Source organism: Carya illinoinensis, chromosome 5 (genome assembly GCF_018687715.1).
Source record: "Carya illinoinensis cultivar Pawnee chromosome 5, C.illinoinensisPawnee_v1, whole genome shotgun sequence".
In the NCBI taxonomy this organism is placed as follows: Eukaryota; Viridiplantae; Streptophyta; class Magnoliopsida; order Fagales; family Juglandaceae; genus Carya; species Carya illinoinensis.
This window is the reverse complement of record NC_056756.1, coordinates 3,224,620-3,249,384: the sequence shown is the minus strand read 5'-3', so window position 1 is coordinate 3,249,384 and position 24,765 is coordinate 3,224,620. Positions and strand designations below refer to the sequence as shown.

The window sequence follows — 24,765 nt, the reverse complement described above, 5'->3', positions numbered from 1 at the left end:
TTCTATTGTGGCGCATTTTGATAGAAGTTTTGAAGATAGCAAGGAGACAATGGATGAACTTAAAGTTTTCCTTTAGACAAGTGTGACATATTTTGATGGACTACTTAGTCCACGAATTTCTTGTATCGGTTGTAAATTATAAAACACCAAGAAAACATTATAAAAAACCAAGGTTCAACTTTGATAACAAGTTGATACCAGTTTTTTTCAATGAGCAAGAAGATAATATAGTGCAGACACAAGGAATAAATAAACTCACCACACAAGAAAATATTTTGATACCAAGTTGATACCAGTTTTTTTCATTGAGCAAGAAGATAATATAGTGCAGACACAAGGAGTAAATAAACTCACCACACGAAAAAAATAAACTCGATCACCACACAAGAAAAAACACAATACTTTTTATTGTTATTTTTATATAGGATAACAACTTATTGATGAATGTTAAATAGGCCTAGTTCAGGTACACGGGATGTATACAAGATAATGAGCCTAGCTAAGGGTTGGAAGTAAATACAGTTACAGAGAAATCATGTAGACATAGCCCATTGAAATCTATATTAATTATTGCCCATAAAAACATCGTGGTGGTGAAGAGACTTCTATGTTCATCCAAAGATCATTTTGATTCTCGAACTTTCGCTCATTTCTTTCCTTTCAAATATACCATAGTTACCCATGCCAATCCAACTCTCCAAAAGAAATTATTCCACGAGTAAAAAAGAGAGAATAGAAAAGAACAAGGAAAAACGTAAAGAAAGCTCAAGGGAGATAATAAAAATATCACACGTTATGACTTTTAGAAAAATATTTTTTTAGCTTTTAGAAAACTTTTTAAGGTCAAACTTATTGGCTTTTAAGAGAATATTTATTTTTATGATATTTTGGGATAAAATTTGGATTTAGAAGAAAGCTAGCTAAATGAAGGGATTCTTTATATTTTTAAAATATGGGTAATATATATACACTTTTTTTATTTTTTATTTTTTTATAAGTAATAATCTTTATTGAATAGAATGAAACTAGGCAATGCCCAAGTACGAAGTATACAAGGTGAGACACTTGATTACATTGAAGTAAACTGGAAAGAAGATAAAAAGTCATGAACATTCCCACCTTTCAATACAATAGCAGAAAACCATTGGAAAAGAGAGAATACAAAAAAATTCCATATTTCCCCCACTACACGCTCCTTGTTGTTAAACCACCTATAATTCCTTTCTGACCATAGGCACCACATTAAGTACAAAGGTATCATCCGCCACATTGTTGCCAGTTGAGCACTATTGTGAGGCCTATTCCAGCATGCTAATAGATCCACCACATTCTTAGGCATAACCCAACTCAGCCCGGCTCTACTAAGGATACCAGCCCATAATTCCACAGTCACCTCACAATGTAAAAGCAAATGATTAATCGATTCCCCACTCCTTTTACATATGTAGCACCACTCCATGACAATTATATCTCGCTTTCTTAGATTATCAACCGTTAAAATCTTCCCATGTGCAGCTGTCCAGGTAAAGAAAGCAACTTTAGATGGTACTAAAACCTTCCATATACTCTTCCATGGAAAGAAAGGGGGCTGTTGGATCGTCAAAACCTTATAAAAAGATTTAACAGTAAACTTTTTTCTCCCCGTGTGAGTCCACAACATACGATCACCCCCATTGCCTTCTAGCTTTTCTGAATACAAATAATTGTAAAAATCTGCTAGCTCTTCAAGTTCCCAGTCCTGAGCGTTTCTTGTAAAAGTGACATCCCAAGTTATCGTTCCATTGGCATGACATAGTACTTCTGAAATTGGGACTTGCTTATTTCCAGCCAAGTTAAAAAACAACTGGAAAAATAGTGTAAAGAAGGCTTTCCCCACTCCATACATTGAACAAAAAGCGAGTTCATGCTCTATCACCCACCTCAAGCTTGAGATATTTTTCACCAAAGTGTTCCACCCATTTCTTATGAATTTCCATAGGTTTACTCTATAAGACCCCCTACCCTCTTTAGAACACCATCCCCCCCACGCACAGCCATACTTGTGATCAATAACCTCTATCCACAACGAGTTCCCTTCCATTTCGTACCTCCACAGGCACTTTCCTAGTAGTGCCTAGTTAAAAACACACAAATTTCGCACCCCTAACCCCCATTCGCAATCGGACAGCTCACCCTTTGCCAATTTACAAGGTGAAATTTGAATTCTTCCCCCATGCCACCCCACAAGAAAGCTCTAAACAACTTTTCTATCCTGTTTGCCACACCCACCTGTAATGGGAAGAGATAAAGATAGTAAGTGGGAAGATTGGAAATGGTGCTTTTGATGAGGGTTAATCTCCCTCCTTTCGATTGGTATAACCGCCTTAAACCTGATAATATTTTCTCAATCTTCTCTACCACTCCATCCCAAATATTTTTTACTTTGAATGATGCCCCCAAGGGAAGTCAAGATATTTTATAGGAAGAGAGGCAATTTTACAACCCAATAACTCTGCTAAAGAGGCTATATTACTCACACCCCCCACCGGAACCAACTTCGACTTCCCTAAGTTCACCTTGAGTCCTGAAACAGCTTCAAAACACAACAAAATTGCCCTTAGAGCTTGAATCTGGCTGCTAATAGCATCACAAAAAATGAGAGTATCATCCACAAAAAGTAAGTGAGAAATGGAACTAACATTACTATTGCTGCCCTCTAAAAAACCAGCAAGAAATCCCCTCCTTACGACAGCTTCCACCATGAGACTCAATGCCTCCATTACAATAACGAAAAGTAAAGGGGATAGCGGGTCTCGTTTTCTCAAATCCTTAGAAGTCTGAAAAAATCTACATGATCTTCCAATGACTAAAACTGAAAACCGAGTGGTCGAAACACAATGTTTAATCCATTCACACCACCTATCCTCGAAACCACATCTTTTAAGCATATAGAGAAGAAAGTCCCAACATGCATGGTCATAAGCCTTTTTCATGTCTAGCTTGCAAAGGATCCCCAGGATGCATTCTCTTGACTGGCTGTTCAAACACTCATTTACTATCAAAACTGAATCCAAAATTTGCTGGCCCCGAACGAAAGCATTTTGAGGTTTGGAAATGAGATTGTCCATCACCAAACTCATACAATTAGCTAACACTTTAGATATGATTTTATAAATCCCACCTACCAAATTAATAGGCCAGAAGTCTACCAAATTAATAGGCCAGAAGTCTACCAAACTAATAGGCCGGAAGTCTTCAATTCATAGGCACCAACTATCTTCGAAATAAGAGCAATGAAAGTAGCGTTTAGTGACTTTCAAACTTATGACTAGAATGAAAAGCATGAAAAATCTGCATCACTTCCTCCTTCATTATATCCCAACACTCTTGAAAGAAAGCCATAGAAAAATCATCCGGGCTCGAGGCTTTATCTTTGCACATATGTTTCACCACAAGATGCACCTCCTCTTCATCAAACGACCTCTCCAACCAACCTGCTACATCCGAATCCAGTTGGTCAAAAATTAAACCATCAAGTTTGTGGCGCCATTCTATTTTTTCAGCAAGGAGATCCTCATAATATTGCACTATATGATCTTGAATTTCTTCGGGAGAATGCAACACATTTGAGACGGAATGGAGGACTTCAGTAGTGTTGTTGCGCCTATGTGAATTAGCCACTTTATGAAAGCACTTAGTGCATTTATCCCTCTCTTTCAACCAAAGTGCCCTTGATTTTTGCCTCCAAGATATTTCTTCCATCAACAAACTTTTTCAATTTCAGTTACCACCTCATTCTTCCTTTACAAAGAATCCTCATTAACTTCCCCTTCCTCCAATGCATGCAACTCATCCCAAAGGATATTTTTCTCCACTTCATGAGTATGTCTAAATACTTCTTCATTCTACTTCTTTATATCAAACTTAAGGGCTTTAAGTTTACCCGCCACTATGAAGCTAGTGGTACCAACAAAAGAATAACCATCCCACTAAGCCCTTACCTTCTCCACGAATCCTTCAACTTCCAGTCATATATTCTCAAATTTGAAGGAATGCCTACCCCCATGAATACCACCATAATCAAGCAAAATTGGAAAGTGATCGAAACATATACGTGGCAACCTTTTTTGACATAGATCCAAAAAGTGTGTCTCCCAAGAAGTAGAAATCTATCCAGTTGGGACCCTCCTCGACTGTTGGACCAAGTATAGGCCCCCCTTATCAACGGAAGATCCATAAGATTCAAGTTAAATATCAGCTCTGAAAAGCACCTGTCGAAGTAAATGCCCCTGCCCTTTCACTAGGGAACCGAACAATATTAAAATCTCCATAAAGAACCCAAGGTAAATCCCATAAAGAATATAGACCCGCCAATTCTTCCCACATAAAACTTCTCTCTATTCATGTTGGGCCCATAAAACCCACATCCACCCATCCTTAATGTTTTTAAAGTTACAGCCATTGAAAACAACCCGATAAAATCTTCAACTATCTTCACCACTCTCTTATCCCATATCACCAACACACCTCCCGAAGCCCCCAATGAAGCTAAATAACACCAACCCACAAAAGAGCAACCCCACAGGCTACGAATTATGTATCTATCAATACCACACAACTTAGTCTCTTGAAGGCAAACAATGTCAACTTTCTAGCTATGGAAAATGGGTCTAATGCAAAGACGTTTATTCACATCATTGATCCCCCTTACATTCCAAGAAAGAATTTTAGGCTTCATTAAAAGACGATGTCCCCCTTTCCTTCAACCTCTCCCTCCCCACACTTCCCTCATTGTTATAGTAGTTACTAGAACTTTTTAGGCATTTCAACTCCCTGTCTTGTTTCATTGCTGATTTTAGGATTGTAGTTCTCCCTGCCTCTATTGCAATTAGAAGGGCTTTGAAGTGATCTTCAATCCCAACACACAATATCCCCGCACACTCTTGAAGTTTCTCTACTTCTTTTAACACCCAGTCTGATTTTAAACTATACATTGGCTTTGGAGAGATAGTACATAGCGGGATTGGGCTATCCATCTCATCCTTATCTCCCTCTGCACCGCTGGTCACAATATTTGTTGGATGATCCATTGACTTAGCCTCCTTCAACATTTTTGATGATACCCCAGTACCCCATCTAACCCCCTTCCATTTCCAACAACCATGTCTCCTTGTTGATGCACCCCTCTGATAGAGGCTTAACTACCTCCCCTTCCTCTGAAAAATCTAAGAGATCACTTCCTTTTCAACCTCCCACGCCTCTAAAAATTTATTAAAGTGTTTTTTGAAAATCTGGGGGCTGAAATGCATTTTAGAAATATGATTACATAAACGTTTTGTTAGTTGGTGAGTATTTTTTTTTTCTAGAAAAGAGGATGGTATTCCAATTTTATTGATAACATTCACTTATGGCGGAGGAATACCATGGTTCAACCGAATACTTGTGGGTTACAAATAATCATAAAGGCCAAACCCAGGCATCAAAACCAACTATAAAAACTTATCACTATACAATACATAAGGGTAAATAAAACACATAAACAACAAGTAAAAGTAGACCATAAGAAAATGAAAAGCTAAAAACAAACCTATATACAAACCTGTTATTTATTACGAAGAACGTGTAAACCAGCTTGATTCATACGAATAGCTCCCAAAATGTCTTTTGGCATATTGTGATTGGACTCAAAGAACGCCTCCTTACCACTAGAGCCCAGCTTAGCTAATCTATCTGTTACATGATTGATTTTTTGAAAAGAATGGAAGATACGTACTACCATCGAGCTCGCCATCAATTTATCTTGATGTTAGTTGGTGAGGTTATTATTATTTATTTTTTACAGGTAAAAGTAAAATTTTATTGAAGTAAAGGTGAACACGAAGTACACCGAAAGTATACAAAGAGCATGCCTAATTACATCTAGGTACTAGGGAGAGATATAAGCAGGTCATGAAAATTATCTATATTACAAATAATGACCAATGCCCATGAAAGCAAAGTCTTGTAGAAGAATCGCTTTAGCTTATCCAAAGAATGCTCCATGTTTTCAAAGCACCTCTTATTTCTCTCTAGCTACAAGCACCACATAATGCAGTGAGAGATCATTCTCCACACATAAGCTATTTGTTTATTCCCCATAATTCCTATCCAACACCCCAGAATGTCCCTAACTCTTCCAAGCATGACCCAAGCCACCCCTGTCCTATTAAGAATCTCATTCCATAAACACCTGGCCACCTCACAATATAACAAGAGATGATCCATTGATTCCCTATCACTTTTGCACAAAAAACACCAATTTGTTATGATAAGACCACATTTTCTCAAACTATTTGATGTGAGGATCCGCCCAAGAGATGTAGTCCATACAAAGAAAACGATCTTAGAAGGTACTTTACATTGTCGTATAGCCTTCCAAGGAAAATTATGACTATTAGATACTCCCAAGAGGGCCTTGTAGAAAGAACGCACCGAAAATTTGTTATTTCCATTCAAATACCAAATCATTCTATCCTCCATCTCATTGCCTATCGATATTGCATATAATGAGTCAAAGAAATTAGCAAGCCTATCCAACTCCCAATCATGAGTAGTTCTCGGGAAACTTATGTTCCAATGGACAGCACCATTAGATATTACCACTAAGTCAGCCACTACAGCCTCTTTGTGGCAACAAATTTGGTAGAGCATGGGAAACACTTGCTTTAAGACCCTTTCACTGCACCAGACATCATGCCAAAAGTAAACTCTACTACCTCTTCCAATTGCGAATTTGAAACACTTGGAGAATCTTCCCCATCCAGCTCTCATATTTTTCTACAAACCCACACCATGTGTCCCTCTAACTTCCTTTGAACACCATCCCCCCATCATACTCCCTTAGCACCTATGACTTCTTGCCATAAACCTTCCCCTTCCTTATGGTATCTCTACAACCATTTCCCCAAAAGTGCTTTATTGAATACCCTCACATTGCGCACCCCCAACCCACCACATGGAATTGGTGAGCAAACTTTATCCCAACCCACAAGATGGAACTTAATATCTTCCTCCATGCCTCCTCGAAGAAAGTTGTGAAAAATTTTCTCCATACAAGTAGCCACACTTTTAGGTAATGGAAAAAGGGATAAGAAATAGGTAGGGGGGTTGGAAAGAGTGCTCTTGATAAGAGTCAAACGATCACCTTTGGACAAATATAGCCATTTCCAACCAACCAATCTTCTTTCAATTCTTTCTAACACAAAATCCTAAATAGTTTTTGACTTGAAAGCAGCCCCCAATGGGAGGCCTAAATATTTCAAAGATAGCGAGATAGCCTTACAACCCAAGATATTCACGAAATCTTGGATATTATGTACACTACCCACAAGAACCATTTCAGACTTGGAGAGATTTACTTTCAAGTCTAAAAACCACTTTGAAGCAAAGTAATACAGCCCTCAAGTACTGCAAATAATCACTGTGCATCTCACAAAACAAAAGTGTGTCATCAGCAAAGAGGAGGAGAGATATAGTAACCCCACCCACTGAAAATTCAGCAAGAAAACCTCCATTCATTGCCGATCGCAACATTCGACTTAGTGCTTCCATAACAACAACAAATAGCAAAGGGGAGAGAGGATCCCCTTGGCGTAGCCCCAAGAGCCGTTAAAGAATCCTTCCGGTGCTCGGTTCACCAAAACCGAGTAATGAATTGTAGATATACAATGCATAATCCATGATATCCATCGATCCCCAAATGCGCACCTCCCAAGTAAATAGCATAAAAAATTCCAATAAATATGGTCATAAGTCTTTTCCATGTCTAACTTGCACAAAAGCCTGGGTATGCCCTCCTTGATTGTACAATCCAAGCGTTCGTTGGCTATCAATACCAAATACAAAATTTGTCTCCCCTTCACAAATGCATTTTGAAATAATACTACTCATAACTGTGTTCATGCAATTGGCAAGCACTTTTAAGATAATCCTATATACTCCATTTATAAGACTAATAGGCTGAAAGTCTTTCACATCCACAACACCAACTTTCTTAGGGAGAAGAGAAATAAAAGACGTGTTAATGCTTTTTTCGAATTTGCCAAATGTGTAAAGTTCTTGAAAAACCTGCATAATATCTCCACCTACTACATCCCAGCAATCATGATAAAAAGCCATCGAAAACCCATCCGGGCTCGAGGCTTTATACTAAGCCATCCCACAAATCACCTGAAAAACCTCTGCCGACTCAAATGGTTTCTCCAACCACGTAGAACTTAGTTGGTCAATAGTCTCAAAAGGCATACCATTGAGTTTAGGTCTCCAAGAGGTTTTTTCAGCAAGAACATTTGTGTAAAAATTGACAATGTGGTTCTTAACAGCATCATGATCCGAGTAAACTTGGCCATCAACCTGAATCACCTCAATAGTATTATTTCTATGATGAGAATTAGCCACCCGGTGGAAAAATCTAGTACATGTGTCTCCTTCCTTCAACCTTAGGACTCAGGACTTTTGTCTCCATGAAATTTCCTCCATAAGAAGCACCTTCTTTAGGTTTGAAGTGATGGCTGATTTCCTGCAAGAGTCCTCAATTGAAAGAGGAATGCTCATCTCCCTTTCATTCAAACCCCTTAGTTCTTCCATAAGGGACTGTTTTTATTATTAATGTGACTAAAGACCTCAATATTCTACCTTTTCAAATCCCTCTTTAATGCTTTCAGCTTACATGCCAATATGAAGCTTGGTGATCCCTCAAAAGAATACGAGGACCACCACGACCTCACCTTTTCCACAAAACCCTAAGCTTTCAGCCACATATTTTCGAACTTAAAAACATCTTTTATCCTTTTGAATGCCTTCACAATCCAATACAATGGGGAAGTGATCCGAGCAAACTCTATCCAATCTTTTCTAAAACTAGGTAAAATAATGTGCCTCCCAAGAAGAGGACACCAAAAATCTATCCAAGTGAGACCAAGCACGGTTATTAGACCAAGTATGCACGCCACCAACAACTGGTAAATCCGCTAGGTCTATATCGAAAATAAAATCAGAAAACTCATCCATCGCCTGACTTTATTGTACTTCTCCCGATCTTTTACTAGGGAATCGAGTAATGTTAAAATCACCCCTAATACACTACGGTAAATTCCACCAGCTGCCCAATCCCACTAGCTCCTCCCATAAGTGTGTCCACATTTTGCCCATATACACCAGTAAAGGCCTAACAAAAACGATCCCCCACGTTTTTGAACGAGCACGCCACCATATAATTCCCAACACACTCCTCAATAGATTCAACCACCCTTGAATCCCACATGATAATGATACCCCCAGATATTCCCTCGGATGACAAGTACACCCATCTCACGTATGGATAGCCCCAAATACTAGTGATGATGCTACGATCCATTAACTCTATTTTGGTTTCCTGCAAAAATACAATGTCCAATTTCCAAATGCCGATAAAAGATTCTTCACCCGTAGCCACTTTTTGGGATCATTAAGACCCCGAATGTTCCAAGAGAGAATTCTAGGCTTTATGGATCAACACAGCTTTTCCCTTGGATCTACTTTTGCTAGTGCTCCCCTCCCTTCCATCATAGTTTATTGAACAAGTGAGGCGGTTTAGTTCCCTATTTCTCTTATAGGCAAATCTAGGAGATTGGAACTGACCCACATTGATAGCAATAAATAATGCCCTGAATTGCTTCTCGAATCCGACATAAGAAATCTCTACACACTCTTGGATATCCTTCACTTTTTGAATCACCCAATCTGATGACGCACTTTGTGTTGTGAGTAATGGAGACAACATGCATAACGGTTCAGGGTCCACCTGCGCCTCCTTATACTCCAATTGAAGAGTGTAGTTCAGATCCTCAGGCTTAGACAAAGTGCATAATGGTTTTGGTGTTGGTTTCATTGCCCCATGTTGCTGCCTAGAAACCTTCATTAGAGTAGAAACCACCTGAACATCTTGCCCACAACTCTCTGATCTTGTCTATGGTTGTTTAGATTGCCCAGAAACCTTCCCCAGTGTAGAAACCACCCGAGCCTCTTCCCCACTACTCGTTGGCCCTGTCTGTGTATGTTGTGGCTAGGATTCTACTGTCCCGGTGAGAAAACATTGAGATCCAACATTGGATTGACCATCAGAACCACCGAGATCTCCTTTTGGACCACTGTCGGAGGTTCCTTAAACCCTCGTGACCCCACCATCAGCATCTTAGACCCTCGCGAACCTATCTTGGCACCATCAGCTTCTCCCAAGTCCTCTGTCGCCGTCGCTGAGCTTCTCAAAGTCACCATTGTCTTCTTGTGAGTCTGCTGAGTGACCTGAAGGTCTATTGGGTTCGTCGGCACCCTACACCCAGGCCCATTTGACCATCCTCCTCCACACATTGTATCAAGACCTCTATCTTTCTTGTAGTACCGACAGTTGTGTTTGTACATCCAACAAGGTTTTGTGCATATCCTCATTTGCTAATCCAACAACACGCTTGGTTCCTTCACCACTCCACTGTGCCCCGCTTTCCTAGAGGGTAGTGATGCCTGTCCACCCCTGTCGATCTTCACTGCTAAACCAGCACTATGAGTCGGCATCTTCTGCTGTACCTGGACCTCCCTATACGAACGACGCTATGAGTGATTCACCACCACCCATGGCCTTTGCACCTCCCCTCATCTGCCATGAAACTCTAGTCCTTTCTCCAAAACTACTTCCCACAGTGCATTCGCCAATTTCCTCTAGCCCTTTCCTCCCATATCTTCAGGTATGAAAATGAAGCTACGTTTGCCTCCACCACCATACTCCACTAGAGCCATGATATGTCCATGAACGTTCAAACACCTTTGCGTGATAAAACTTACGGTACCCTCCCTTATGGACCCATGGTAGTATAAAAATCTTTCTTATCACCTTTAATGCAATCCTCCAGAGTTTTTGCAAACCAATGCACTGTAAGAATTTCCAACCTCATCTCCTTCACCATCCTCTTACTCTCTGTAATGAACAAGAACTTCCCATCCTTCAACAAGTCAAACTCTTTTGATTCTATCACCAAATGGTCCGGAAGCCCCATAATCACCCTACTCTCACTAAGACAATGCTCAAAACAGCAAAAATCTCACCACATAGACCCTAAGAACCTCATCGATAACGAATTGTACGGAAAGAGTACTTTTAACCAAGGTGATCATGCCACCTTTAGACAATGACTGGTGAGGTTATTTAAGGGGTTGTTTGGATACAAGAAGCCTCTCAACTCATCTCATCTAATCATTACAACTTTCTCAAACTCATACACAAAATATAATAAACAATTTAACTTTTTCAAATCTCAAAACAAAAATAATATTAAAAAATAATATACTAACGATATTTTATTCAATTTTCATCTTATCTCATTTAATTTCAACTCACTATCTAAACCTCCTTTAAATGTTGAGGACTAACAAAACCTTGATGTAGGGGTTCAAAGAGGAAGGAAAATTTTCTAAATTTTTAGGTCAGGGTGCTTGCCCCTCCCGGCCCAAAATCCGCCCCTGAGATTAGCCTTAAAAATTGAGCTTCATTTGTTGAAGTACACATCCTGGCATACTGTTGCAGTTGTCATTTAAACTGTAAAGAAAGACACAATGTCCCAAATTTAAAGTTATATTGATTGGAAAACAACAAAAGATGACTACACATTGCAAACCAATTAATCAAGAATGAGATTTAATGAGAAGAATGGTTTATTCTCAAAAGTCAAAAGATGATATTTTTTTATAGGCAATCAAGAAGTTTTATTCGTAAGAGGAGGCAAATTCATAGTACACAGTATACATACATGAGAAAAAGCTAACTAGGGTTTACAACCGAAAGTAGAAAATCATGGACATTTAGTCCATTAAAATCAATGGCCCCCGTCCTTAAGAACAATGTTTTGAAAAAACAAAAAAAACTTTAAACGTAATTAATCTACTGATTCACCATTCTTCTTACACATGCAACACTAGTCCAACACCATTATCTGGTATTTCCTCATATTACTTTGGTAAGAATCTTGCCCAAGAATGTTGTCCAAACAAAAAAAAGTTACTTTTAAAGGAGATTTCTTCTAACCCTGAGGAGTAACTTAGTTGGTCAAGTCTTGGGTTTGCTCCCTAATGGTCACCAGTTCTAATCCCCTTAGGAGAACTGGAGGTTTACCTGACCGTTAATTTTAGGGTCTCGTGGGACTAGTTTATGTGAGTGCAAGTTGGTCCAGACATCCACAGATATCAAAAAAGAGAGAGCTTTCTTTTGCCATATATTCTTCCATGGGGAGGTGGTCATTCTTGGCTCGTTAAAACTTGGTAGAATGATCTAATTGTGAATCTATGATACCTTCAATCACGCATACGGAATATAGTAATGCATAGAACTCTGTGATAGCCTCAAACTCCTAATTTTGGGCTACCCTAATGAAGCCTACATTCCCTTTAGGGGAGTTACTAGAGAAGACCAAGATCTCTTGTCATTTTGGTAGGGAAGGTGACACGAGTTCCTTGTGCATGTCTCCGGAAGATCTCTTGTCATTTTCTAATGTATTTCCATAGACTCGCCCCATATGGATCGTGTACCTCATTGAGCATCGTCCTCCCCAAGCCTCGCCAAACTTAAAATCTATAACAGACTTCCATATAGCCCCCATTTCCTATTGTTACCGCCACATCCATTTACCCAACAAAGCTTGGTTGAACTTCATCAAGTTACGAATCCCCAATCCACTCCCAGGTGTACAAATAATTGACCAATTTCCCAGATAAAATTTGAACTCTTCCCTCAACCTACTCCACAAGAAGTCTCGTTGTAGTTTCTCAATACAAATGACATCCTTTGTGGGGAGTGGGAACAAGGACAAAAACTAGATGGGTAGATTAGAAAGAGTACTTTTACTCAAAGTGAGCCTATCACCTTTAGACAAGTACAATCTCTTCCAAGAAGCCAATCTGCATTCTACATTTTCAACCAGAACATTCCAAATCCTCTTTGATTTAAAGGAAGCGCCCAATGGTAAGCCAATATATTTCATGGGTAAAGAAGATACCTTGCATCCCAAGAGAGGCTAGATTCACTGCACCATGAGGGTAGATTCATTGCACCATGGACAACCCCCACTAGCACCAATTCAAACTTTGAGAGATTAACTCTCAAACTCGAGACAATTTCAAAACAAAGGAGAGCTCGAGAAGCCATAGAGAAAACTACATTCCACAGGGCCCAAAATCATCTTACTAAGGCCATGTTTGGGAAGTGAGATAAGTTGGGACCATCTCATCTCATGTTAAAATTTCTCATAATTTCCTTCCCAAATATCACTCAAATATAAAATACTTTTCAATTTCAAATCTTTGACTTTTTCAATTAGTCTGTCCAATTATTACAAATTTCCTTTACTTCCAAACAAAACACAATCATATTCAAACAAATTTTTAATTATATAATATTATTATTCAACTTTTTCTTTCTTCTTTCTCAAAATCCAATAAAATATCTTAATTCAAACAATTTCATTACTATTCACAGAATTCTCATCCTCTCTCTCTCTCTCTCTCTCTCTCTCTCTCTCTCTCTCTCTCTCTCTCTCTCTCTCTCTCTCTCTCTCTCTCGATAAAAGTAAAGTTATATTGATATAAGAGATATCACCCAAGTACTCTTGTATACAATGAACATGCCTAAGTGCATGTAAGCACTAGTGAGAGATACTAGCAAATCATGAAGGTTGTTTTTATTACAAATAATGGCCGAAGCCCAAGAGAGTAAGGTATTGTAAAATAAAATCGCTTAAACTCATCTGCAGAATGCTCCATGTCTTTAAAGAACCCCTTGTTTCTCTCAAACCACAAGGACCACATAATGCAATGAGGGATCATTCTCTACACAACGACGATGTGGGCATTTCCTCTTATACATGTCCAACAGCACATAATATCCCCAACTATTCTAGGCATAACCCATGCTACCCCTATTCTATTAAAGATTCATTCCATAAGCACCAGGCCACTTCACAATGTAACAAAAGATGATCAACTGATTCCCCATCACTCTTGCACATAAAGCACCAATCTGAAATAATGAGAGACCACATTTTCTCAGATTATCAGAGGTGAGAATCCACCCAAGAGATGTAGTCCAAACGAAGAAAGCAATCTTGGGAGGTATCTTTCACTTTCAGATAGCCTTCCCAGGATAGTTATGATTATTAGAAAATCTCAAAAGAGCCTTATAGAAGGAGCTCACTGAGAATTTTTTTTTTTATTTCCACTCGGATTCCACAACAACCTATCCCTCATCTCATTTCGAGAATTTTTTTTTTTTTTAATTTCCACTTAGATTCCACAACAACATATCCCTCATCTCATTGCCAATTGACATTGCAAATAACGAATCAAAAAAATCAGCAAACATATCCAACTCCTAATCTTGAGCCGCTCTCGAACATCTCACATTCCAATGGACATCACCATTAGATAGTAACAATAAATAAGCCATGACAGCCTCTTTGTCGTAAGAAATTTGGTAGAGCATGGGAAACACCACTTTAGAGACGTTTCACTGCACTACACATCGTGCCAAAAGTAAACATTAATGCTTCTTCCAATTGTGAATCTGAAAAATTGAGAGAATCTTCACCATCCAACTCTTATGTTTTTCCACAATACCACGCCACGTGTCCCACTAACTTCATTAGAGCATCAACCCCCCTGGGGGAAATCCTCCCATACTTAGAATCTATGACTTTGCTCCATAAGCCCTCTCTTCCCTATGATACCAACCATTTCCCCAAAAGTGCTTTGTTGAAGACCCTTACATTATGCACCCCCAAGCCACCACATGGTGTTGGTGAGCAAACTTTATCCCAACCTACAGGATGGAACTTAGTTTCCTCCCCAAAGAAAGTTACGAAAAGTTTTCTCAATACGAGATGCCACTCTTGCAGGTAGCAAAAAAGGATAAAAAATAAGTAGAGAGATTAGATAAAGTGCTCTTAATGAGAGTCAATCTACCACCCTTAGACAAATATATCCGTTTCCACCTAGCCAATCTTCTTTCGATTTTTTCTAACACACCATCCCAAACTGATTTTATTTTGAAAGTAGCCCTGGAAGACGGAGGTAGTTCAAGGGCAGCGAAGCAATCTAACAACCCAAGATAGTCGCCAAACCCTGAATATTGTTCACATCACCCGTAGGAACCATTTTAGACTTCAAGAGATTTACCTTCAGGCCTGAAACTGATTCATAATACAGCCTTCAAGTACTGCATATGATCATTGTCCGGCTCACAAAAATGCAACGTGTCATCAGCAAATAGTAAGTGAGATATAGTAACATCTCCCATAGAGAATCTAGCAAAAAAAACCTCCATTAACAGCTGCACTTAACATGTGACTCAATGCATCCATGGCAATGACAAATTGCAAAGGGGAGAGGGGATCCCCTTGTCTTAAATCCACTAGAGCTGTTAAAGAATCCTTCTGGTACTCCATTCATCAATACAAATAACGAACCATAGTTATACAATGCCTAATCCATGAAATCAATCTATCCTCGAAACCGCACCTCCCAAGTAAATAACATGGAAAATTCCAATTAATATAGTCATAAGCTTTCTTCATGTCCAGCTTGTACAAGAGTTCGGGTGTACCCTTCTTGATTCTACAATCTAGACATTCATTGGCAATTAACACCGAATCCAAGATTTGTCTACCCTTCACAAACGCATTTTGGGATTTTGATATAATACCACTCATAACCTTACTCATTCGATTGGCAAACACATTTAAGGTCATCTTATACACCCTATTAATGAGACTAATAAGCTGAAAATCTTTCACCTCAATTGCCCTAACTTTCTTAGGGATAAGAGCAATAAAAGACACACTAATGCTTTTTTAATTTACCAAAGGTGCATAACTCCTAAAAAACCTGTATAATATCCTCCCTTACCGCATCCCAACAATCATCATAAAAGGCCATTGAAAACCCATATGGCCTTGGGGCTTTATCCTTGGCCATCCCATGAAGCACTCGAAGAACCTCCTCTGCTTTAAAAGGTCTCTCAACCACAAGGAGCTTACTTGATCTATTTTCTCAAAAGACATACCATCTAGTTTGGGTCTCCATGAGGATTTTTCAGCAAGTAGATCTTCGTAGAAAGTGACAATATGGTTCTTAATAACATCATAATCAAAGTAAACCTCCCTCAACCTGAAGCACCTTGATAGCATTATTCATACGATGAGAATTAGCCATCCGATGGAAAATTTTCATACAAGAGTCCCCTTCCTTCAACCAAATGGCTCTTGACTTTTGTCTCCACGAGATTTCCTCCATTAGTAATACCTTCTTCAGCTTCAAAGTAACAGCTAATTTCTTGCAAGAGTCCTCCTTAGAAAGAGGAGTGCTCACCTCCCTTTTTTTTGATAGGTAAAAGTAAATATTATTCATAAAGAGGCATAGCCTGAGTACACTAGAGGTATACAAAGATCATGCCAGGTTACATCTAAGAACTAGTGAGGGTTACAAGCAAAGTATGAAGATCATCTGTATTACAAATAATGGCCGAAGCCCAGGAAAGCGAAGTACAGTAAAAGAAACGTTTCAGTTCAGCCATAGAGAGCTCCATATCTTTGAAACACCTCTTGTTTCTCTCCAACCACACACACCACATAATGCAGTGAGGTATCATTTTCCATGCAGCAGCGATTTGAGCATTTCCTCGTATACCTTTCCAACAGCACATAAGATCCCTAACACTTCTAGGCATGACCCATGCCACCCCTACCCTACTAAAAACATCATGCCATAAGCTCCGAGCTACTTCACAGTGTAATAAGAGATGATCAACAGATTCCACATCACACTTACACATATAACACCAATCTGAAATAATGAACCCACGTTTTCTCAAATTATTCGAGGTAAGAATCTGCCCAATAGATGCTGTCCAGACAAAGAAAGCAATTTTGGAAGGTACCTTGCACTTCCAAATAGCTTTCCAAGGATAGCTATGACCATGGTGTAGGCCCAAGAGGGCCGAATAAAAGGACATCACCGATAATTTTTTATTACCACTTGGTTTCCACACCAGCCTATCCCTCATCACATTTCCAAAAGATGTAGCATATAGAGAGTCAAAAAAACCAGACAACATGTCCAGCTCCCAATCTTGAGCCGCTCTTGAAAAAATCACATTCCAATGAACAGCACCATTAGAGCGTGTCAATAAATCAGCCACAACAGCCTCCTTGTCGCATGCGATTTGGTAAAGCATAGGAAACGCCTGCTTAAGAGCCATGTACCCGCACCAAACATCATGCCAAAATGAAACATTGTTGCCGCTGCCAATTATAAATTTGAAAAAAATGAGAAAATCTGTCCCAGCCAGCTCTTATGTTTTTCCACAAGCCCACTCCATGTGCTACCCTGACTTCGTTAGAGCACCACCCCCCCTTAGGCTCCCATACTTAGACTTTATCACTTCTCTCCACAAGCCCTCTCCATCACTATGATATCTCAATAACCATTTCCCCAATAGTGCTTTTGTTGAATACCCTTACATTACGCACTCCCAATCCCCCCCATTGAATTGGAGAACAAACTTTATCCCAACCCACAAGGTGGATTCTAGCTTCGTCCCCCATACCTCCACAAGGAGCTCTCACCTCCCTTTTCTCCAAGTCCTTTAACTCCTCCATAAGAGACCATTTTTTACTATTAATATGAAGACTTCAGCATTCCACCTCTTCAAATCCCTCTTCAATGCTTTCAATTTTCCAATTAGGATAAAGTTGGGTGAACCCTCAACAGAATGCGAGGTCCACCACGACCTCACTTTCTCCACAAAACCCTCAATTTTCAGCCACGTATTTTCAAATTTAAGTATATTTTATCCTCATGAATGCCTCCACAATCTAGTATAGTGGGGAAATGGTCAGAGCAAACTCTATCCAATCTCTTCTGAAGCAAGGGAGAGTAATGTACCTCCCATGAATGAGACACCAAAAATCTGTCCAAACGAGACCAAGCTCGATTATTAGACCAAATGTGCATGCTGCCAATAAGTGGTAAGTCCACCATATCCATATCGAAAATAAATTCAGAAAACGCATTCATTGCCTGGTTACGCCAGACTTCTCTTAATCTTTCACTAGGAAAACACTAGTCACCGTCAATGCACCATGATAGGTTCCACTAGCTACCCTAACCCGTTAATTCCTCCTACAAGACCTTTCTATTCGTGTCCACACTTAGCCCATACACACCAACAAAAGCCCAACAGAAGCTGTCCTCCACATTTTTAAATGAACACCCCACCGTATAATTTCTAGCACACCCCTCAGTAGACTCAACCACCCTTGAATCCCACATAATAAGGATGCCCTTGGATGCTCCCTCCGAGGGAAGATATACCCATCTCACAAATGGACAACCCCAAATGCTAGTGATGAAGCTATGATCCATGAATTCCATCTTAGTTTCCAGCAAACAAAAATATCCAACTTCTATTGATAGCATGTTGATAGCATTGTCCCTTCTATATGAATTAGTCACCCAATGAAAGAGCTTCATGCACTTGTCTCCTCCTTGAGCCATAGCATCATTGATTTTTGTTTTCAAGAGATCTCATTCATCAATGTTATTCTTTTTTATTAGTGGATTATATTTATTTGAATTAATTCCTATGTTTTATCGATGTATTTTGGGTATAGATAGATTTGTATAGGATTTATAGGATTTGTGATTTGAATATTTAGATTGGGTAGATAAGTATGAGAAACATATCTTATGCAAGATTTGAATCCCTTTAGGATAGGAAGTCAAATTTTGAATTTATGATCTATGTAATCTATTTTTGCTATTTATGAATGAGAAGAAAGAGGCAGGAAATTGTTCAGCCAAAGAAACTTGTTATGGTATCAAAGAAAGGTTAAGAATTCTAGGTTTTTCTGATTCTAAGATTTTTTTTTTTCCTGGTTTCCAGATTCTTGGCTAGGGTTTTTCTGATTCCAAAGTTGCGGCTATTTTTCTCTCTAGTCTCAAGGGTTGCAACTAGGGTTTCTTGTCTATCATGTCTTCTGAAATTAGAGATTCTCTTCCGGTTCGATTCAATGAAAAGAATTATGTTGCGTGGTCTTTTCAATTTTAACTATTGGTGAAAGGAAAGGAAGTTTGGGGTCATATTGATGGGGGTAGTGTGGCACTGGAGGACAAAGATCAACGAGCTTCTTGGGAAAGCAAGGATGCCCGAGTCATGTCTTGGATTCTTGGATCTGTTGATCCCCATATTATCTTGAATTTATGCTCATTCAAGAATGCTCGTGATAGGTGGAATCATATCAAGTGGCTATATACTCAGAATAATGCAGCTAGGAGATTTCAACTCGAACTAGAGATGTCAAATTTCTCTCAAGGAGCTCTCTGTGTGGAGGGGTTTTATTTTGGTTTTTGTAACTTGTGGGCTAAGTATATAGATATTGTATACACTTCAATTCCGGGAACAATTTTGGTCGATATTCAAGCTGTTTATGAAGCAATTATGTGGGCACAGTTTCTTATGAAACTAAGGCTTAAATTTGAATTTATTTGTGCTAATCTAATGAACCGAGATCATGTGCCTCCACTTGATATGTGTTTGGGAGAGAGATTTTGAGAGGAGCAAAGATTGATGACCCAAACAGCCATGGAAGAAGCTACTCCCGCTCTTGTGGCATATGCAGCTCAAGGAAAAACCAGAGGGATTTGAGCACCACTCGATGCTATAGTTGCAAAGGTTATGGGCATCTCGCTGCAAATTGCTCTAAGAAAACTTGCAGCTATTGCAATAAGCAAGGACATATCATCAAGGATTGCCTGATACATCCTCCACGTCACCAAGAAACTGCCTACTCAGCTACTACCGAGGCTACTAGTGCTGCCAGCTCTACCTTGTCCACTTCCTTTCACGTTCCCGCTTCCACTTCTCAAAATCTCACCTCTATTACACCAGAAATGGTACAACAAATCATCATTTCAGCTCTTTCAGCTTTTGGTATTTCAGGTAAAACCAAATCTGCCTCTAAACCTTGCTATTTTGATTCCGGTGCCACCAACCATATGACAAGTGCCTCTCACTCTCTTATTAATGTCTCATAGTATGTTGTTCCACTTAAAATTCACACGGCAGATGGTAGTGCCCTACCTATCAATACCATAGGTGACATTTCTCATTCCTTGAATAATGTTTTGGTGTCTCCTTCATTAAATACCAATCTGATTTCTATTGGACAATTAGTTGAGAGCAATTGTAGAGTGTCATTCACTTCTTTTGGTTGTCTTGTACAGGATCAGGTGACGGAAAGATGATCGAAAGGGGTCCCAAAGAGGGTCAACTGTTTCCATTATGTTTAGATTCAAAATCTTTTGAGTCAAAATATTTATCTTTGTTTTCTTGTAATGTTGGTACTTTGAGTGTGAAGGATTGGCATTGGCGATTGGGCCATCCTAATTCTCACATATTTCATAAGTTGTTATCTTCCAGTTTAATTGGCAATAAAGAGCTCTATTCTCCTGATCAATTAAATTTTGATTGTGATATATGCAAGTTAGCTAAAAGTAAAGTTTTGCCTTTTCCTTCAAAAGGATCCCATGCCACTTGTACGTTTGATGTTATTCATAGTGATGTGTGTGGTATTGCCCCGATAGAATCTCATGATCGTTATAAATATTTTGTGACGTTCATTGATGATTATACTCCTTTTACGTCGATTTACTTTCTTCGCACTAAGAATGAAGTATTTCTGGTATTCAAGCGTTTCGTGGCTTATCTCACTAATCAATTTTTTGCCTCTCTTAATGTTCTTCGCTTCGATTCAGGGGGAGAATATATATATATCTACTAAGTTTCAAGTGTTCCTTCAAGATCAAGGAATTATTTCTCAACGTTCTTATCCATATACTCCACAACAAAATGGAGAAATTGAAAGAAAGAATCGTCATCTTCTTGATATGGTATTGGCTCTCCTAATTGTTTCGGTTGTGCCCGCTTGTTTTTGGTGTGAAACTTTATCTACTACTGTGTATTTAATTAATAAATTACTTACGCCAGTATTAGATAATGTTTCTCCTTATTCTTTTCTATTTGGGAACTCCCCAAACTATTCTCAATTGCATTTATTCGGTTGTGTTTGTTTTGTGTATTTTCCATATCACAAAAGACACAAACTTTCTGCTCAATCAGTCAAATGTGCCTTTTTAGGGTATAATTCTTTTCAGAAGGGTTTTGTTTGTTATAATCCTTAGGCTAAACGTATTACAGTTTCTCAAAATGTGGTGTTCTTTGACAAACAACAATTTTTTCATACTCATCTAGACCCTATTCCTCCTAGTTTCTGTGTTTTGCCAAATTTTTTAGATGAGGATACAACTTCTACACCAGCTTCCACTCGGTTTAAACCTGATTGTGTTTACACTAGGTGTAAATCATCTCATCCATTAGATCTGACCACTCTTTCTGCCCCTCCTAAGCATCTACCTATGGCTCCTATTCAATCCCTTGACATATCTTATGATCCACCATCTCGTCGGCATATTTCTAGAGTCTCCAAACCCCCGGATCGGTATGGTTTTTCATCTCATTCTTCTATGTCTGCTACACTTTCTTATATTTCTATTCCCTCCTCTTATAAGTAGGCTATGGAACATGAGTGTTGAAGGAATGCCATGCAAGTATAAATGGATGCACTAGTGGCCAATGACACTTGGGACATTGTGTCTTGTCCTTCTTCGATGACACCTATTGGTAGTAAGTGGGTATATTCTATGAAGCTTAGATCAAATGGGTCCCTTGAGAGATATAAATCTTGTTTGGTAGCTTCGGAAAATAGACAAGAATATGGGATTGATTATGATGAGATGTTTGCTCCTGTTGCTAAGATGGCGGTTGTTTGTCTCCTTCTTGCCATTGCTGCTTCTCAATCTTGGCGATTGTATTAGATAGATGTGAATAATGCGTTCCTTCATGGTAATTTAAAAGAGGACATTTACATGAAACTTCTTTCTCGTATGCCCCTCTCCTTAGCTACTGATGTTTGTAAGCTGAAAAGGTCATTATACGGTCTAAAACAAGCTCCCATAACTTGTTTTGAGAAGTTCCGCAATACCTTACTTGAGTTTCAATTCACTCAGAGTGAGTATGATGCTTCTTTGTTCCTTTATAAGAGTGATTCTAGTTTTGTTTTCCTGTTGGTCTATGTGCACGATATCATTATTACGGGATCCAGTATTGAATTTACTCAGAGGTATCAGATGCATCTGCATAAGGTTTTTCATATAAAAGATTTAGGAATTTTGACTTATTTCTTGGGGTTGGAAGTTCAAAATCAGCCACATGGGTTATTTATTAATCAACATAAATACACCTGGGACCTTGTTCAGTTGGCTGGGTTGGGGGAGACTACTTCATTTGATACTCCTATGGAAGTTAACGTGAAGTATCGAAAGGATGAGGGTGATTTAATTTCTGATCCTACATTATATAGGAAGCTTGTTGGGAGTCTAATCTATCTCACTATCATACGTCTGTATATCTCATAAGTTGTCCATATTATCAATAAATTTATGGGCACACCTTGGCACTTGCATTTAGTAGCTGTTCGTTGTATTATCAGATATTTGATTGAGACTCCTAACTGTGAGTTATTTTTTCCTGTTGGCACTTCTCTACAACTTATGACTTATAATGATGCGGATTGGACTGGTTGCCCAGATTCTAGGCATTCTACAATTGGTTGGTGCATCTTTCTTGGAGATTCACTCATATCCTGGAAATGCAAGAAGCAATAGTGTGTTTCTAAATCCTCTATTGAACCTGAATAACTATGTTAGTAGCTTGCCCTGAGGTGATGTGGTTGAGGGGCATTCTTCAAGAGATTGGTTTTTTGCAAGACAAGCGAACTCCTTTTCATGGTGACAACACTAGTGCCATTCAAATTGTTGCCAATCCAGTATTTCACGAGTGTACCAAACATATTGAAGTGGATTGTCACTATATTTGTCAAGCCTATGAGGCTAAGTCTATTATTCTTCCTCATATCTCTATGAATCTTCAAGTAGCTGATATATTCACAAAAGCGATGACTAAACAGCTGCATCCATTCCTAGTTAGCAAATTGATGCTAGTAGATACACTAGCATCAATTTAAGGGGGGGTATTAGTGGATTATATTTACTAGAATTAATTCCTATGTTTTATCAATGGATTTCAGGTATAGACAGATTTGTACAACTGTATAAGATTTATAGGATTTGTGATTTGAATATTTAGATTGGGTAGATAAGTATGGGAAACATATCTTATCAAAGATTTGAATCCCTTTATGATAGGAAGCCAAATTTCAATTTCTGATCTATGTAATCTATTTTTGCTATTTATGAATGAGAAGTAAGAGGTAGGAGATTATTCAGCTAAAGAAACTTGTTATCCCCAACTCTTGCGAGTCCTCTAAGATTCAGGGAGAGTTCTTACCTCCTCCTCGCCCTCCAAACATTGTGGCTCCTCCAAGAGAGAGCGCCTCTATTCAACCACGTTTTCAAAAACTTGTTCATTCTGTCGCTTCAGATCTTGTTTCAATGCTTTTAACTTTCTTGCCATTATGAAACTTGGAGAGCCTAGAAAATGGTAAGAACACCATTGTCTGACCTTGTCCACAAAACCGTCAAATTTAAGTCATATATTCTCAAATTTAAAATATCTTCTACCCCTTGGATGCCTCCACAGTCTAAGATGATAGGGAAATGATCAAAGCATAACCTGGTTAACCTTTTTTTAGTTACATCAAGGAAATATAACTCCCAGTATGGAGTTATAAAAAACCTATCAATCCTTGACCAAGATGGGTGTTCTTGATTTTTGGACCAAGTAAACGTACCTCCAATAAATAGAATATCCATAATCTCATGTTCTAAAATAAAGTTAGAAAACTCCCTCATGGCAAAGTTGATGTGGGACACACCCTACCTTTCATTTGGGAAGCAAGTTACATTAAAGACACCCCCTTATACAGCTTGGTAACTCTCACCAACTAAGAAGACCTATTCTTCTTCCCATGATAGCCTTCTTTCCAAGTCAATATGAGGGTCATATACTCCAGCAAATGTCCATTGGAAATTGTCTTCTATATTCTTAAAAGAGCAAGCCACGGTGATTTCACCCACACATTCCTCCAATCTTTCCGCCACCCATTTATCGAACATAATTAAAACTCCTTTAGATGACAAGTACAACCACCCAACATGTTGACATCTCCAAAAACTTTGAAATAGTTCTCTTGAAATAAATTCCAGCTTGGTCTGTTGTAAGCAAATAACATCACCCTTCCATTGATGAATTAAGTTTTTGACCTGGAGACGCTTGTTAGTTTCATTGAGTCCTCTTACATTCCATGATATTATTTTTGATTTCATAGAGAGACCATCTTTGCCCTTCCCTTGAGGTGTCCCTGGTTATGGCTCCTCTCCCTAGCATGATAGCATCAACATTCATTGCCAATAAAGCCTCTTGAGTTTTCTCTCTTTTTTTAGCGAAATTGACAGATGAATTAGATTTGGATTGTGTATATTCGACCTCTATAGCTGTGAGTAATGCTATGATTTCATCTTCAAAGCCCTCGCATGTAATCCCTACACAATGCTTAATCTCTAAGCCTTTTGAATTATCCAATCTAACACATGGGGGTGAAACGAGTTTAAAGGAATGGGTTCTTCCATTTCATCTTTTGTCTTGCCCCTCCATCC

General features: G+C 38.8%; 1 protein-coding gene and 1 long non-coding RNA gene across 4 annotated transcripts in view; both read left to right on the top strand.

Moving 5' to 3' along the window:
• The window catches only part of LOC122309861 (MADS-box protein JOINTLESS-like), a 60,850-nt gene that overhangs the window by 11,304 nt on the left and 24,781 nt on the right, over positions 1-24,765 (top strand). The window lies entirely within an intron of this gene.
• Positions 19,154-20,545, top strand: LOC122309862. The gene is made up of 2 exons (XR_006242538.1): positions 19,154-20,032; positions 20,317-20,545. It is a non-coding gene; the product is annotated as an uncharacterized LOC122309862 (long non-coding RNA).